The sequence below is a fragment of the Phocoena sinus genome, chromosome 15 (genome assembly GCF_008692025.1).
Source record: "Phocoena sinus isolate mPhoSin1 chromosome 15, mPhoSin1.pri, whole genome shotgun sequence".
Taxonomy (NCBI): domain Eukaryota; kingdom Metazoa; phylum Chordata; class Mammalia; order Artiodactyla; family Phocoenidae; genus Phocoena; species Phocoena sinus.
Genome location: NC_045777.1, coordinates 10485796 through 10503519, shown reverse-complemented (window position 1 = coordinate 10503519; position 17724 = coordinate 10485796). Strand labels below are relative to the sequence as shown.

Here is a 17724-nt window from a genome sequence, read left to right as displayed (position 1 = left end):
TCTTTGTTCTCAACCCTGTCTGGTTATGAAGAACAGATGAGATCTTCATATAAAAGCACTGGAAACTTGTACAAATTCAGAAAGTGGTTCAGCTACTAAAACAGAGTCCCAAAATAGTAACGGCTGCAACATAATAGAAGGTTCTCTTTCTCTTTCATGCAACAGTCTGTGTAAACATATGGGGCTGATAGGGCAGCTTCACAGTCATCTGAAATCCAAGCACCTTCTCTCTTGTTGGTCTTCCATCTTCCATGCATAGTTTCCATCTCATGGCCCAATATGGCTGCTCTAGCCCCTGCCACCACATCTGCATTCCATCCATTTTATCTGTGTGCCAGCCAGTGATAAAGGGGAAAGGGCATGCACTTCCTTTAAGGACATGACACAAAGTTGTACACATCCCTTCTAGTCATATACTTTGACCAATACTCAGTTATACGACCATACTCACCTGCAGGAGAGGCTGGGAATTGCATTCTTATTCCAGCAGCCAGAGTCCCAGCTAAAACATGACGATTCTATTTCTAAAAGGAGAGAGGAGAAAGAACTCGGGGAGACAAATAGTCGGCCACAGTACTCATCATTTGAAACCCATTTAGCAAATTCTAACACTTGTTAAATCTGGATGGTATACGCATGGGGTTGATTAGATTATTATTCTCTGTAGTTTTCTGTGTGTTTGAAACACTTGATAATAATAAAAAGTGCTATATTGAAGTGAGCATCTCCACCATTTATCTCCATTTTTCTCTGTCTCTGCCAGTTACTCATTGTGATTTGTTATTTGGGGCTACAAATAACAGCATATCTGATTAAGAGTAACTTAAAGAAGAGGAGTTTGTTACTCAACAGGAAGCCTGAAGACTGGGGCTTCCAGTGTTCCATTAGCAGTTCATTCGTGTCAGGATCCTCATCAACTCAGTGGTTCTCTAAACCTTTCTTCATGGTCCCAAAACAGCTGCCACAGTCCAGACGTCATCTATTCACACCACTGCATCCAAAGCACTTCTCTCGACCTTGGCACTGTTGACATCTGGGGCACATTAGTCTTGGTCGTGGCACCTGTCTTATGCATTGTAGGATGTGGCCTCTACCCACTGGATGCCAGTAGCACCACCCCCTTAGTTGTGATCATCAAAAATGTCTCCAGACATTGCCAGATGCCCCATGGGGGACAAAATCACTCCCAGCTGAGAATAACTGGTCCAAACTAGGAAAGAAGGGAAGGAAAAAGGAAAATATTTTCTCGGTGCAGCTTGTTCTCTCTTCAGTGAGAAACACATTTTCCAGAAGCCCCAGAAGACCTTCCCCTTGACTTCCATGGGCCAGGGTAGGTCACATGCCCACGCTTTACTGCAAGAGACCCTGGAATGCAGCTTCTGCCATTTTCTGCTATTCTAGGAGGGAGTGACTCTGCTAGGGAAGGAGGAGGATGGAGATGGCTGTGGTGTGTGTGCTCAGCAGCATCCGTGGGATGGGATTTCACAGGAGGGACCAGGTATCTTTCCAGAGGTCTTTAAACGGGCGGTAAGGACTGTCTGTGGAGACAGCCTGACTTGAAGGATGCTGCTCCTTGATGTTAGCGTTACGTGCTTTACACCATGGACGTGATGAATTGTCGCCTCACCTCTGTGGGGAGGGACTATTTTTATCCCTCTTACAGAGATGAAGACATGAGGCTGAGAAGGATGAAGCCACTTGCTACAGGTCCCACAGCTCCTGAACGGGGGAGCTGGGTGCTGTATCTGTCTGTCTCCAAAGCCCACGTGTGTCACAGAGTCCTGTCAGGGGACAGAAGCCACACCAGCTTTTTTCACAGAAAGAATTAGTATAAAGGATTGTGAACTGTGTTAAAAAAAAAAACTCAAGAGGCAACAAGAGAACATGAAGGTATCACAGAGGAAGCAACTTCTGGGAGCAGCTGCCACGCCAGGGCTGGGGGGACAAGGAAAGGAGCTGTTGAAGCCTGCGGGAGGGTCACCACGGGCTCGGCCCCGGGCCTCTGAAGCAGGCACTGGCCAGCTGGTGCTGGTGGCCCTGCACAGCACAGAGAGGCCGGCAGCGGGACTCTTGGAAAAACTACAGATGGGAACAGACTGCTCCAGCTGCAGTGAAGATGTACTGGGAAGATGCTGAAGCCAGAGCTGGACCAGGAAACAGACAGGACAGAGCGTATGCTCCTGCATCCTCCAAGCCTACCAGCCGGAGGAGAAGGAAGGTGGTTTTCAGAGACCCAGCCCAGCACCACAGGGCAGAGCACAGAGAGGTGAGGGGCTCAGGAACAATCCTTAATCAGCTCACCGGCCAGCCTTCTTCCCTCCCTGCCGGATGCTGGGAGCTAGGAGGGCTTCCCGGAGAGGGCAGATGATTGGTTATCTGCAGGGCTGGGGCCAAGAGATAGGCCTTCAGGATCCTTCGGTGCTCAGGGGGCCAGCTTGAGAGGAGATGCAGCAGGGCCACAGATAAATCCAACTGGCCGCCGGATTTCCAAACTCCCCAGTGCCTTGCTTGATGTCACATGGCTCTCAGCTGTCATCATCCCATTGAAGCTCCTTCTGCTACATCTTCCTGTACTGCAGAAGCTAGACAGGAAAAAAGGAGCCACTTCCCTGGTTCCTTTGCACCTAGGATATTTGGGACGCGATTCTGCTCCTCTAGCTGAGATTTGAAGGATGGTGAGGCCAAGGCCGTCCGTCTTCCTGCTGCCTTGGGTTTTCTGGAACCATCCAGTTTTTTCATAACTGCATTTCAGTGACCATTCGCCAATTATGTGCAAGGTTTAGGGGTCTTTGCAGAGGTGAAGGCTTCTTGTTTCCAGGATCACAGCTTCTACTGTGTGTTCTTGAAGCCAGAAGTTCTGACAGCTGCATGTGGGTCGGCACTTTCCTGATGGAGGTAGGTTCACCAGCTTCCTTGGTGGGGCAGTTCTGCTGTGTTTTTCCTGGAAAGCCAGCCCAGAGACTGCTCCTTTTGAAATTCCAGTGGCTTTTGTAAGCACGTATTACCTTCTAGTAATTTCTTTTTTAAAAAAGTAGGTAGAGGGGCTTCCCTGGTGGTGCAGTGGTTGAGAGTCCGCCTGCCGATGCAGGGGACACGGGTTCATGCCCTGGTCCGGGAGGATCCCACATGCCGCGGAGCGGCTGGGCCCGTGAGCCATGGCCGCTGGGCCTGCGCGTCTGGAGCCTGTGCTCTGCGGCGGGAGGGGCCACGGCAGTGAGAGGCCCGCGTACCGCAAAAAAAAAAAAAAAAGTAGGTAGAGGGGCTGCTTGCTTCTGCAGTTGAACGCTGACGACTTCAATCATGCCCGTGATCTTCACAACAACACTGATTCCACCTTACCGATGAGAAAACCGAGGCCCATAGTAGTTCAGCATCCGGCTTGAGGTCACACTAAGTAGTCAGTATTAGTGTCAGAACCACAATATGAACCCAGATCTCCTGCCCCCTAACCCTGTGCCTTCCCACGTAATCCCAGGAGGGTGTGATTTTTAAACTGTAGTGAAAGTGCAGTCTGAAGCCCACATTTCACTTGCAAATCAGAAACCACTTTTGTACTGAATTAATTTGAGCCTGATTCTTGTTTGTTTCAATTGCATGATTACAAAGGAATAAATAATGATTCTCCTATCAGGTTGAGTGGCTATGATTGGCAGGGCCCCGCACACACACACAGTAGCTCCACGGCGGCTGCAGGTGGGTGCCCTGTGCTGTTGACCCTTGTCCCCAGCCCCGGGCATGAGTGTAGGACAGGATGGTACAGAAGGGTTCATGATTTCTCAGGCCATTCAGTGCCAGGTGCTCGGCCCCGGGGTGAATCACATGATTGTTGACCATCTGTGTGCAGTGCGGGTGGCCACACCCTGGTACAGATCAGAAAACACCATTCTTTAAGGTCACAGTTGATCAGCAGGTGCATGGGGTGGCCGTAGTTTTGACCAGCTCAGCCTCCTGTCCTCGCCTTGCTGGTAACAGGGTGACAGCACCCTTGTTTTCCTTTGCAGGGGGCCTTCCCATCCTCAGGCCACGTGAGGTTTCTATCGCAGGCTCCAGGGGGAAGGCCTGACTCAGGCCTGAATAAGTACCACATTCCATCCCTGGATTACAAGGATTTGGTCAGGTGTTAACCTGTGGCCCAAGTGAGCTAAAGGAGAATTGGTTCTGTGACTTCTCTTGAATTATTGGGAAAGAGAGGGTGGTTCTTTCTGTTGGAGTTAAAGATGCAAGTATGGATCTGCTGGGGTTAGTTACCACAGGCAGACAGCCTGTCAAAAGGTGGAAACCGGGGAGGGGCAGTGGGGAGGTAGAGCCAAAAGAGAGAGAGGAGACAGATTCCCAATGACATTGTTTACAACACTGGATCCAGCCCTACCTGAAACCATCTCCTCCCACCATAGGTTTCTCAGTTATGCAAGACAGTGAACTCCTCACTTTGCTGAAGCCAGTTTGAGTTGGCCTCTTAGTTACTTTCACTTCACTGTATCCTGACTGCTACACAGATCCTTTTTCCAGGGGTGTTCCATGTTCTTTCCACCAAACCAAGCTGTCCCGCTACCTCCCACCCCAGGTGGGTTAAGCTTGGATTGGTCTAAACTACAAATGACTGAACTTCTCCAGGATTGCCAGCCTAGCTTCTCATGTGGCAAACACTCAAGATTCAGTCTGTCATGCTTCTTTTATTTCTCCAGATTTTTATTTCTCCAAATTAACTTAGGATTGGCTTAAGATGACACCTACCAAGTTGCCCTGAAATCAGTGTCCCCCTCGTAGGGCTTTTGCTCTCTGCTTCCCTGGATTGTCAGTGGGAAGGCCTCCTGGAGGAGGGGGACAGCTGAACTGAGTTTTGAAGAGTTTTGCATTATTAATACATTAAAGAGCAGGAGAAATGCCCTCCAGGGAACCATCAACCTGTGTGAAGGCAGATACAAACAAGAACAGGGTGAAGGCTTGGAGTTTGATGGTGAGGTCAGACAGCGCCACCAATTTTTTTTTTTAAGACTTTCCATTAAAATGTCATATATAGAGAGAAAAATGTGCATATATGTGTGCAGCTGGGTGAATTTTCACCAAGAGAACACATCCATGTCACATGCCTATGGATCCAGAAGCAGAGCATAATCAATGCCCATGAAGCTACACGTCCCTTTTCTGTCACTATGCCTTCCAGGGGGAAGGTCTGTCCTGACGTCTCACGTCCACACCCTGGGCTAGTTTTGCCTGTTTTCAACTTTATGAAAATGGAATCAAGTTTTTCCTGTCACTGGCATCTGTTATTCAGCATTGTGAGGTATGCACATCCTTATCATCATATGTAGTTACATGTTGTCCATGCTCAATGTTGTAGGGCAGGGTTCAGCAAACTTTTTCTATAAAGGACTAGATAGTAAATATAGGAGTCTTCTCAGGCCATTTGATCTCTGTCACAACTACTCAACTCTGATGTTATCATGTGAAAGCAGCTATGGACAATGTTTAAACCAATGGACAGGGCTGTGTCCTAAGAAAATGTTATTTACAAAAACAGGCAACCTGGATTACAAACAGAGTGCCGTAGTTTTCCAACCGCTGCTGTAGAATATTCCGTTGTGTGAATATACTACAATTTCTTCATCTATGCCGTTGATGAGTTTTGGGTTATGTTTTAATTTGAGACTATTTATGAATAGTGATATGAACATTCTTGTACATGTGTTTGGTGAACATATGTTTGCATTTCTGCTGGGTATGTTCCAAGGAGCGGAATTGCTGGGTTGTAAGTTGTACATATGTCCAGCTTTAGAAGCTGCTGCTCAGTAGTTTTGCAAAGTGGTTGTACCAATTTATTCTCCTCTATCTACAAGCAGCCGTGTCTGCATCCCAGTTGCTTCATTTCTTTGCTAACGCTTGGCATTTTCACATCAACCTTTCAGGTGGGTGCATACTGGTATCGCTTTATGGTTTCAACTTGCGTTTCCCTGATGAGTAATGCAGCTCAGCTCCTTTTCATGTGTTCATAGCCGTTTTGGATATCTTCTGTGTGAAGTACCTCTTCCAATAACTTTTTATGCCTTTTATTTGCATAAATTACCTTCTGCCTCGACGATAAGTCTTGCTGTCTCCTTCAGGGAGTGTGGCTATTTTCTAAACTCAGGAGTCTTCAGGAGCCCATGTTATGCATATGTTACTAATTTGTCTTTAATTCTACTGTGAGATGTTTGCCCTCTTAAGAATCTGTTTCAGGTTCTTTTCCCTTAAGAAATTTTGATCCTATGCTTGCATGTGTAAGTTCTTTCCCAATTCTTCTTCCTTCAGTACACGATAGCTGCCAAATAGTTATCTTCTCTTCTTTATCTACCACATTTAGACAAAATAAAACAAACAAAACTATCTCTACTTCAACCTTCATGGGTGCTTTGATTTTGAGCTCTCTCCCTACTTCCCAAATCCATCCTTCTCTCCCCCTGGTAGTTCTCTTCTTCCCCACTGGAACTCCCACTAGCCCCTCCTCATCTTATCTCCTTTATTGACTATTTTAATGAATTAAGAAAAAGCCCCATAGCCAGTCAGACAAGTTTCCTTCCCAGAGAGCAAAGGCAAGTTTCCTTCCCAGAGAGCAAAGGCAAAGCTGATAGAATTTTTCTTTAGAATTTAAGATGACAAGGCTGTGAATATTCTCATGACTGCCTGTCTTTGTCTTTGCCACTGGTAGGTTCTGTGTCCATGCCAATAAATATCGTTTTGAACGTTTTTAAAAATGGAAAACAAGTTAGGGGTCTCTCTTATTTGATTCTTGCAATTAAGGACACTGAGCCCATGACTACCGTGGGAACTTATTTTCGAGGACTCTGCTTCCTGAGGACTAACCACGGGGCAGGTACTATGTGTATCAGGTGTCCCTAAGATCATCCCTAGGTTTGATGATTTGCTAAGAGGATTGAGCGTATAGTTGAACTCAGGGCTTCTTGTGGCAAAAGGATACAGAGGGAAATCCACAAAGGGAAAAGGCACGTGCAGCAAAGTCCAGGGGAAACCAGGCACAAGCACGCCGAGCCCTCTCCCAGGGAGTCACAAGACAGGCATAATTTCTCCAGCAATGAGTTGTGACAACACATACAGAACGTTACCTTCCAGGGATGCTCATTAGGGACTCAGTGCCCAGGGTCTTTACTGGGGCTGGTAAGTAGGCACTCCTTGCCTGGCATGTACCAAATTTCCCTGAAGGGAAACAACTGTTCAGCAGAAACCACATTGTTTGTGCAGATAGTTTAGCTATCCTTGTCAGGGAATGATGGGAACCTTCCTGAAATCTGCCTTCCCAGATGCCAGCTAAGGGCCAACTTTGTAAGCAGACCTTTCAAAGGACGGCAGCCAGACCTGCTATGATAACTCATTTTGGCAGAGTGAGGCGTTTGAAATTCACAAACCCTCCCAACAACCTCACAAAGCTGTACAATCATTATCCCTATTTGGAGGAGAAAAGACTAAGTCTCAGAGAGGGTGGAGAACTCTACTAAGAGCTAATAAGTGGTAAAACCTGGACATAGACGAAGTGCAATTACAGACCGTGTTGTTCTCACCTGCCCCACTGCCTCTCAATTCTTTCATCTTAATATTTAACTGTGTAACAGCCAACCTTTGCTGAGTCTTTTCTATGGGCTAGGCGCTCTGCTAAATGCTTCTCCTACAACAGCTCATTTAAGCCTCTTGAGGGCGTGTGTTATTATTATCCCCATTTTACAGATGAGAAAACTGAGGCACAGAGCTATTGAAAAATGAACATCATCAGGCCGTAATAATTGTGGCTATGTGCTGGGTTCTTCCGAGGTCCAGACACGGTGGTAAACATTTTCCATGCTCATTAATCTTCATGATATCCTTATAAGATAGAACTGCGGCAGCTCCAGAATTGGGGATGGGAAGGAGTTAGGGATGGCAGTCTGGCTGGAAGGGGCTTGAGGTTTATATATCCCTTTACCTAAGACTGAGGAAACCCGCCTACCCGTGTCAGGGGTGGGGGTGGGGGGAGCCTCCAGGGAAGTAGGCACTGCTTTTGTCCCCAGTTTATGGATGAGGTTCAGGACTAGGAAGTAACATGCTTAAGCCACACAGCAGCTCCCGTGGGTGCCCTGGTTCCACTGCCCCAAGGCACGTTCCTCCGGCGTGGATCTGCCAGCTTTGCCCAGCTGCTTCTCCTCAGTGGCCTCTGTAGAGCAAAGGTGAGCTGAGGGTGGATCTTAATGGAGCAAAGCTAGTATGAGGAGAAGATCCAGAGTTCCAGAAAGCAAGCCTGATGAAGGGCTCCGGGAGTTCAGAGGAAAGTGAGGCAGGTGCTTCCAGGAGAAGCACCCGGCAACTCATTCACGCAGTCCAGAAGGAGGGGAGCCGACTCAAGGCTTTGATGAACTTTCAGTGCGAAGTGCCCTGTTTCGTTAGGCGGAGATGGGCCCCACGTGAGTTCTTCCTCATCCTCTCCCACGCCTACCTTTGCCCCACCCTGGCCCCCACCCATCAGAGGAGGAACTTACTTGAGCGAGGGAAAGGGCTCCTTGGAACCCTTGCCCTCAGAGGAGAAGACGTGGACCTGGCTGAGGCAGAGCAGCTAAGGACTTCTGCAAGCCCAGGGTGCTAACTGGCGCTTCTAGCAGATACGAGAGAGGGAAACGAGGTAGAAAACACAGGGCCAACCAGAGGGCTCTGCTGGCTCTACTGAGTCCCTGCCATGTCATGCACACCTGTCCTGAGGCGATACAATTGGTGAAACATGCCCCCCTCCCTCCGAAAACTGACAACCGATTCTAGAAAGTAGTGGCTAATGTTATCGTGCTAATCACGCAGTGTAGTGTGGTGTTGAGTGTATTTTCAGGGAAGAATTCACTTTATTATTTTTTAAGACTTTTTTTTTTGATGTGGACCATTTTTAAAGTCTTATTGAATTTGTTACAATACTGCTTCTGTTTTATGTTTTGGTTTCTGGGCCCAGAGGTAGGTGGGATCTTAGCTCCCTGACCAGGGATCAAACCCACACCCCCCTGTGTTGGGAGGTGAAGTCTTAACCACTGGACCACCAGGGAAGTCCCGAGACTTCACTTTAGTTTAGAGCATCGCGGGGCCTGAAGCTGCTGCTTCCGTTGCATTTTCCCTGCGGTTTGCAGAGAAATGAAGTAAGGCCGCAGAGATTGCCAAGGTGGGCACTTGCAAGGACTCTGGAGGCAGCCCTTGTGAAGTGTGTAGGGTCGTTCCAAGGGCAAATTAACGCTCAGTGGAGACGCGACTTCTGTCTACGTTTGAAGGCCCATCCCCTCAGCCAAGCACCCGGCACACAGGGGTGACTAAACTAGGGAACCGAGGACAGCAAGGTGCTACCCTGACTTTCCAGTTCAGGCCAACTTTGGGTAGGTCACTTCGGTTCTCCAGGCGTCAGCTTCCTAATCTACAAAATGGAAATAACCATCCTTCCTAAGGCTGTGGTTAAATGAGACAATGAACAGCAAATGTGGGGCACTTCGCATCTGGCACCAGAAAGTGGTTCAGAAACGTCAGGTGCTGCTTCTGCTATAGTGACCACAGGGTAATACCGAGCAAAGGACGTGAGCGCAGCCCAGTGATGGAGGTGGGAGGAAAGGCTTCCGTATCAGCTCAGGGGAGTCTGCTCCGATTCTCACCTCTGAGAGCAGACAGTGGATGTTTGCCACCAACCCTTCCTTCCCTCCCACCTTCCTTCAGCTCCTGGAATTTCCTTCAGGTATTAAATACCCCCCAGGCAGCCAGGGCCTTGGTGAAAGCTGACTCCACCCCCTTGGTCCGGCACTGAGCCCCGATTGGCTTACAGAAATCAGCACTGTCCATTTCCTGCCCAGTCATTGGTTTGCAGGCAAGCACGTGACCTAGCGGATCCAATCAGGGTGCATCTTGTTTGAACCTGCATTCACCAGCCCTGGATGTGATGTGGAAAGGCGTAGCTGCGGGATGCAGGCAGCCTTGATGAGGATGTTGCTGAGACGGGCAGAGCTGAGGAATAGAAAACACCTGGGCCACATGTAGCATTGTTAAGTCTCGGGAATCATCCAACCCGGAAGCTGGGTCTTACGTGCACTTTCCGTTTGGACAAACCAGATCTCCTCGGTTGCGCCAGCCAGTGCAAGTTGCCTTTCTTGGTTACTTGCAATTAGAAACACCCTGTCGGGATGCACTCCTGTAGGTGTAATTGTTCAGCTTCCACGTTTGCCTTGCAGAGGACAGTGACCTTTCTTTATCCTCTGTGTTCGCAGCTTCTCGCCAGTGTCTAGGACACCTCAGGCACTTCATCATCGTTTGTTGAATTCATAGGACGTCACTTACCTCATGGAACTTGTAGTCTCCTTGAAAAATGAGACACATGTGTCTGAATCTAAATAAGATGTGAGACAAGCTGGGACCAAGGCCCTGCGCTAGTTCTACAGGAAATCGATGCTGTCATACTTGATCTTCCTCCTTGAAGCGACCTTATGACGCTGGACAAACAGGACAAGCAGCAGATGCCAAAGCCACCCTTATGGACCAACTGGGCTTTGGGAAAATATTCATGGAGACCAGGGGCGGATTCTTTCCTTAAAAGGTAAGTTGGAATTTATTGAAAGTAGGAGACAGGCCCCATACAAAGTGTCCGTTAGAACACCTTTGGTTCAAATGGGGCAGAAAAATTGGTCACAAAAATGGCTTAAGCAAAACAAGAGAGAAAGGGAGGGAAAACGTATTGGTGTGTGAAAGGAAAATCCAGGGGGAGCTCCACCTTCAGGGACATAGTGAGCAGAACCTTAGCTCTTCTCTGTCACCCAGAACTGCCTTTCTCTGTGTTGACTTCAGTCTCTTGCTCTGCCTGGGAGCAAAATGACGGCGGCATCTGCCACCACTACATCCCCGTGGGCTCCCAGCTGCATCTCCTCTACCTCATTGGCCCAAGGGCCCATCCCAGTACCAGTCACTGTGGCTGGGTGAGGGTCATGCTTTGATTAATTTGGGCTTTGGACACACGCTTCACCTCTTTGGGAGGGTCTCATTGGCTGGTCCCTAAGACATTAGGGAGCACTCTTGCCAGAAGGAGCGTGAAGGGTCCTGGGGACAAAAGCAAGAGCGATGGACAGAAAGAGTGGAAACAAAGATATTCACCCATTTTCACAGCACGCACGGTGGAAGGCCTACCATTCCTCAGACTGTGTGCTGGGACTGGGACAAATGAGGGACAGGGCTTGGCTTTGAGGAGTTCACAGCTCAGAGGACAGGTGAGAGTTTATTCCTGTCTGGCTTAATATAAGGACGAGGCACAGAGCTGCACAGGACCTCTGGTGTCTCCCAGCCCCTTTATCCCTTCTCTTTCTGTAGGAAGATGGAAATCCCTTCAACCCTTATCACAGTGTCACGTGAATGTGCTTAGGATTGGACCAGCTTCTTGTCCTCTCTGCTTCAGTTTCTGCATCTTTAACATCAGGATTATAAGAGCATGTCCCTCCCAGGGCTGTAGAGAGGGAGAAGAGACGTGGTGCCTGGGAAACACTGAGCATAGCACCAGGGGCCGAGTGAGGGCTCCCTGAAGGTTAACTCTGTCCTGTTTCGTTGGGGTGATGTCAGTGGTATTGGGACAAGTCTGCCTGTAACGTGCTTCTTTTTACTCTTCGTGGAGGATGGATGGAGAAGAAGTTAGAGCCAGACTGCCTGGCTGTGGGTTTGTGTCTTAGTCTGCTTGGGCTGCCATAACAAAGTACCACAGACTGGGTGGCTTAAACAACAGACATTTATTTTCTCACAGTTCTGGAGGCTGGAAAGCTGAGATCAGGGTGTCAGTATGATTGGGTTCTGGTGAGAGCTCTCTTCCTGACCTGCGGCTACTTTCTTGTCGTGTCCTCACATGGCAGGGATTGAGAGGGGTGGAGGAGGGACAGGGAGGGAAGGGGAGGGACAGAGAGAGACAGACAGATATCTCTTCCTCTTCTATAAGGTCACAGTTCTATCAGATTAGGACCCCACCCTTATTATTTCATTTAACCTTAATTGCCTCCTAAAGATCTTATCTCCAAGTATAGTCACACTGGGGGGGGGGCGGTTAGGGCTTCAACATATGAATTTTAGGGGGACACAGTTTAGTCCATAGCCAACAACTTAACCTTCCTAGACCTCAGTTTGCACATCTGTGTCTCATAACAGACTTATAAGACTTATAAGTCTATTATGTGTATATAGAAAGTACCCAGTATATCTTCATCGCTACTCTTTTTTTCTCTTACTAACTAGCAACCAAGGACTTTGATTTATCTCAGCCCCCGACAGCATCTGGCTCCATCCCCAGCACACAGTGCGTGTTCAGCGATTGTTGGTTTAGTGAATCCATAACGTATTGCTCAGTTTGCACAGTGCTGTGTGCACTGGTGAGATGTTGGGGTATCAGGCCACTCTGTGTGACACATCAGCTAAGATTCAGATTCAGCTATTGTTACAAAGAAACCAAAATAACAGTATCTGAATCAAGGCAGTTTATTTTTCCATCACATGACAGTCTGGATGAGGTGATCCAGAGCTGGGACAGTGGCTTCATGGCATCAGGGACCCAGGCACCTTCCCTGTTGTGGCTCCGTGATGCCTCGGATATTCCTCTCATTTGAATAACCCAAGATGGCTTCCTCTCATCTGCATGGTCCATGTTCCAGGTAGCAGAGCGGGGACAGAGATGAAGGAAGAGTGCACCACTTCCCTCCAAAGGCATCGCATTGAACAGAGCTTGGTCATGCAGCCATGCCTAGCAAGGGAGCTGGGTAGTGTGGTTGCCGGTTGGGCATCCATGAGTTCCCTCAGAAAGTGGGGATTCTGTCACTAGCAGAGACAAGTGGGGATTGGATATTGGGGCACAGTTAGCAGTCTCTGCCCAAGACTTCTGCTTCTCCAGGGGCAAGGGCTAGATCTCTGCCTCACGGATGAAGAAGAGCCCAGGTGGGAGGTGAACTGGGATTTGTCCAAAGAGAGATGTCCTTTAGGAAGATGAAGGCCGTGGAGAAGGTCTTGTTCGCGAGCCAACACAGGATCTTCAGTCAACCAGGACCCTCCCTTCTCACCCCTCTGCTCTGGGACCCTGCTAAGGCCCTGCCCAGGTAAAAGAAGAGGCAGTTTCATTTATTGTCAGATCCCCAGGCCCATCAAGGAGATGGAGGGGATGTAGGCCTGGCCTGCAGAGCTCTGGAGGGACCCAAGGCGAATTGCGCCTCTGCTTCCCTCTGAGTGGGAGACGTGGCTTCAAGGACAAGGAGAAATTCCGAAGTCAAGAGGAAATAGCTTCTCTAGGTGGTACCTTCTTTTAGAAGCAGAGCTTGCTTCCTGTTCCTCTGGGCAGCCCCAGTGCTACATGAGGCCTGGCGCATAGTAGCCATGCTACTGAACAAATAATTTCTTGCAGTTTTTCCTCCACTTCTTTAGACTTCAAAGACTTGGGCTCAGGAGGTGAATATTGCCTTATGATTTATTTTAGTCACTCAGCAACGTGAGGCCCAGTGCCTGGCACATAGTAGGTACTCAGCTGTACGGTTTCCCAGCACCTCTGGAAATGCATCATGTATCATCAGGCCTTTGGAAAAGGAGCGTCTCCATCCTTACAACCTCCTTGCTATGGAGTCAGGGCTGACCAATTCTTAAACATGTAGAAAGGGAGAGCGGTGATAACAGCTTTAATAGCAGTGATCACCAGCTGAGCACCTACTGTGTGCTGGACTCTATGCCAGGTGCTTGACAAGTTCTTTCAAATCCTTCACCAGCCCTTCAATGTGAGGATTATTATCTCCATTTTCTAGAGGTAACTGAAATGAAGTGAGAAATTAGCTCATCCCTTTGGAGCAGAGATTGGCAAACTATGGCCCATGGGTCAAATCTGGCCCACCACCTGTTTCTGTAAATAAAGTTTTATTGGCATACAGCCACCGCCATTCATTTACATAATGCGTGCAGCTGCTTTCCCACTACAACGGCGGAGTAGTTGCGACAGAGACCATATGGCCCGCAAAGCCTAAAATATTTACTATCTGGCCCTTTACTGAAAGTTTGTCCGGTTTAGAGGAAACATGTGAATACTTTCTTTTTGCCGGGCTGGAAATCAGACCAGGAAAGGCTTTGCAAGCCATGGTGAGGAACTGAGCCTTGTTGGGCTGGTAGAGCCTTGTTGGGCTGGTAGAGCCCAAATTGTCCCTGCAGGAGGCTGAATGTGTGTTTCAGGACAACCAGTCTGGCTGCTGAATGGAGAATTACTAGCAGCGAGCGAGGGAAACCTATTAGGAGTTTGCTGAAATAATCCAGGCAACAGAAGGCTGGGCTGAAAGGTCCCGGTGGGGTGAGAGGTTTAGGAGGGAGAATCCACAGGACTGGCAGTGATTATCTGGAGGTGAGCGGGGGAGAGAAGACTTAGGGAAAAACTTCAGTCTGGGGAGGGGTTAGAGGTGACATTCACTGAGCTAAGAAACCAGGAGGCGGACGAGCAGCTGGTGTGCGGAGCAGGGAGTTTAGTTTGGGAGGTGTTGAGTTTGAGGTGTCTGCTGGATGTCTCAGCCGAGATGGCCAGCTGGAGGGTGGCCCTGTGAGTCTGGAGCTCAGGAGGGAGTGCCGGGTGTGCCCTGGAAGGTAGAGAGTTCAGGGTCCCCGGCAGGGAGGGCGTAAAGAATGGACTGAACAGTGGGGTGCGATTCAGACCTGGGGCCGAGTTCTTGAAAACCCAGGTTCTTGTCTCTCCAGCACCACGCTTTTCCTCGCGTCCTCCCGAGACCACCTCTTGAGTGTCGGGTGGAGCTGCAGCCAGGAGGGGCGTCCGGAACGAAGCAAAACCCAGCCCATTCCCCAAACAGGCAGGCCCTACTCCTGGCCTCAGAAGCAGGGAGAGAATTGTCTGTCTACCTAGAGTCAGAGATCCCAGGAGAACTAGAGGCTGTCACTTTCTGAGAACTTGACACCTGTCACACTGACGAGGCCTTTCCTGGTGCCTCGCACCCCCAGCTGTGTTTCTGCTCTGAAGCGAGGCTCTGGGGAGCTGGGCTGCCCCCCGCATAGGGATGCTTTTCTGGAGTTGTTTCCTCCTGTGGGCTCAGGTGAGCGCTTGCCTGCTGGAGAGAGCCGGAATGGGCCCCAGCCTGTCCCCGGGTACCATTTTGAGTATACACGGCGTCCAGGAGGCGTGCCTGATACGGGTCTGGAAACGGATGGCAAGTGGGAGGCCTCCTACATGCTGGAAATTCTTTGCACCTTAAAGAAGGCTGAGGAAGTCTTTCTCCTCCAGAGATATGACTGCTACCTCAGACTTATTTTTTGCCTTGAAAGATTTCAAGGCTGTCTGATTCTTGGAGCGAGGGGAAGCAGGGCCTTCAAAACAGCCTGGTTACCTCCAGCAGAGAGCGGCTCAGGAGCCGGGAAGATGCTGGTTTTCCTGGTGAAATCCCCGGTTGACTTCTGGTCAAATCTGCCCTGGAGTTTTGTTTACCTTCTCCCCTTTGTCGCGGAGGATGTTGCCCTCTGTGCCCCTGGCTGCCTTACATGTCTCGACTATCTCACAACTGATTAATGTTCTACGAGTCAGAACCATTTTGGCGACAAGCAACAAGTGCGAGTCCAACTGTCTTAGGCACAAAAAGGAATTTGTTGGCTTGGTTCACTGAGATTTTTCTGGCATGGCATCTACTTCAGGTAAAGCTGGATCCAGGTGCTCAAATGATATCAGCAGAATCTGTCTATCTCTGGGCTCTGCTGCCCTCTGCGCTGGCTGTATTCTCAGTCAGACTGTCCCCACGTGGTGGGAAGATGGCTGTCAGCTCCAGACTTCATCTACCTGGTTTGGCATTTCCCAGCAGAAAGACAGTGCCTCTTGGCTAATTAACGTGCAGGGAAAGTCCTGGATTCAATGTCAGTGGCCCCAGCTGGAGTCATGTGACCGTTCCTAGCCAATCACTGTGGCCAGGAAAATACTGCATTCTCCTTGGCCAGACCTGGGTCACACGTCCAGCCCTGGAGCTGGAGATCAGGACGACTCCATCAGAGCTACAGGGGCTGCGTGTGGGGCAGGGGTGGTTCTCCAGAGGTGACACACGGTTCTCTTTCCAGAAGGGGGTGTGCAGGGGGCAAGCGGAAATAACAGATGAATAACATTATGCTTGATACCTCAGAAGAGGAAGGTGGAAATAGTATCTGTGAACTGGACTGGCACAAAAGGAGGAAGTACTAATGGTGGATTGTTGTATGTAAGGCAGCCGTCTGCATGGGGATAGGCCAGGCGTTGGAGTCCAGCGGGGGCGGGCGTCATATGTGTGTAGGGACTGGGAGAGGGAGGTGGGGGGACCCAAGACCTGGAGCATGAGGAATAGAGGCTCTAGAATGGGGTGGGGAGTCAGGTCTCCAACTTCCTCCTTCTATTTCCTTCCCTCCCTCCCTCCTCCCTCCCTCCTTCCCTTTTCCCTTTCTTCCTCCCTTCCACCCCAAATGTTGGAATGCTTGCTGTGTGCCAGGTATGCCATTGGGCACTAGGAACACACAGATGAACAAGATGGAAATGTTCCCTGCCTTTTAATGCTCATCTTCTCCTGGGGGAGAGATAATAACAGATAAATAAATGAGATCGGTTTTGAGAGATGAGCTAGAAAGTGACTGAAGTGTGGGCAGCTGCTTTCTCCAGGGTAGTCAAGGAGGGCTTCTTGGAGGAGGTGACATTTGGGCAGAGGCCAAGTGATGAGAAGGAACCAGCCCTGGGAAAAGTAGGGGTGGGAGAGGGAAGGCCTTGAGGTAGCAAAGAGCCCTGGGTAGGGCAGAAACAGCCAACCACCCACATAGGTAGAGCCTGGGGATGGAGAATGTGCTAGAGGCCAAAGTAGGGCTGGGCGGGAGCAGAAGGGGCAGGCGTGGAAGCTGGGCAAGGAGGTTGGATCTCAGGGCCGCTGGAAGGGAACTGAGCACCACCGCCTGCTGGTCTAGATGGAGGGGAGTGATGGCGATGGAGCCGCAGTGGCTGTGGCCCCACCTGATAGGAGAAAGAGAAGGAAGATCAACATCCTTCAGCCAACTCTGGACCAGCTGCCATGTACCTGTGTCCCTTAACCTTCAGAATGACCCCGTGAAAGGCAGGTCCCCATTTTACAGATGAGGAAACTGAGGCTCAGAGGGTTAAGTGGCCCGGGGCCTCTTGCCAACCTGTAATGGAGCTATCATATGAACTCAGGTCTTTTCAACTCCCAGACTCTTCCTCCTACATGGATCTGCCTCTCACCACGTGGATTGCGAATGAGGCAGCAATCCAAAAGTGATTCATCGCTTCTCTTTTCTTCCCACCGCCCCTCATTTCCTTTCTTAATTTCCACATTTCTGAGCTGAAACAGGCTGGTATTTCAATTTGCCGGTAGCAGAGTAGCAGATGGGGGTGCGGGCAGCACAAAGAATGGGAGGCTGAACCCCACCTGGCCTCTGAGGCTGACCGCCGCCCCCCCCAGGCCAGATGCTCCCACAGCCTAAAAGATGGGGAGGGGCATCCACCAGCGACCGCCCCCCCTTCCCCAGCTCCTGAAGTGGTTTTGGAGTAGGAAAGAAAATATGCTTCTTCTAGCACGTAAATGTCAATTTACTTCATGCCTTCCTTTTTTTATCAGTGCAATTGGAAAGTAGCTGCTATCTCCAAAGGAACGGTGCTGGTTTCATCTTCCAAATGCCACCACAGTAGGGATGGCACAGGGCTTAATAGAAGATTATTTTTTTACAGCTTGTGATCTC

At 49.5% G+C, this 17724-nt stretch overlaps 1 long non-coding RNA gene across 1 annotated transcript in view; it reads left to right on the top strand.

Annotated features, from left to right (window-relative positions):
- Window positions 1-17724, top strand: part of LOC116739488 — a 182340-nt gene that overhangs the window by 91161 nt on the left and 73455 nt on the right. The window contains exon 3 of the long non-coding RNA XR_004345600.1: window positions 10245-10570. This is a non-coding gene — a long non-coding RNA (uncharacterized LOC116739488). The remainder of the gene's footprint in view (window positions 1-10244; window positions 10571-17724) is intronic.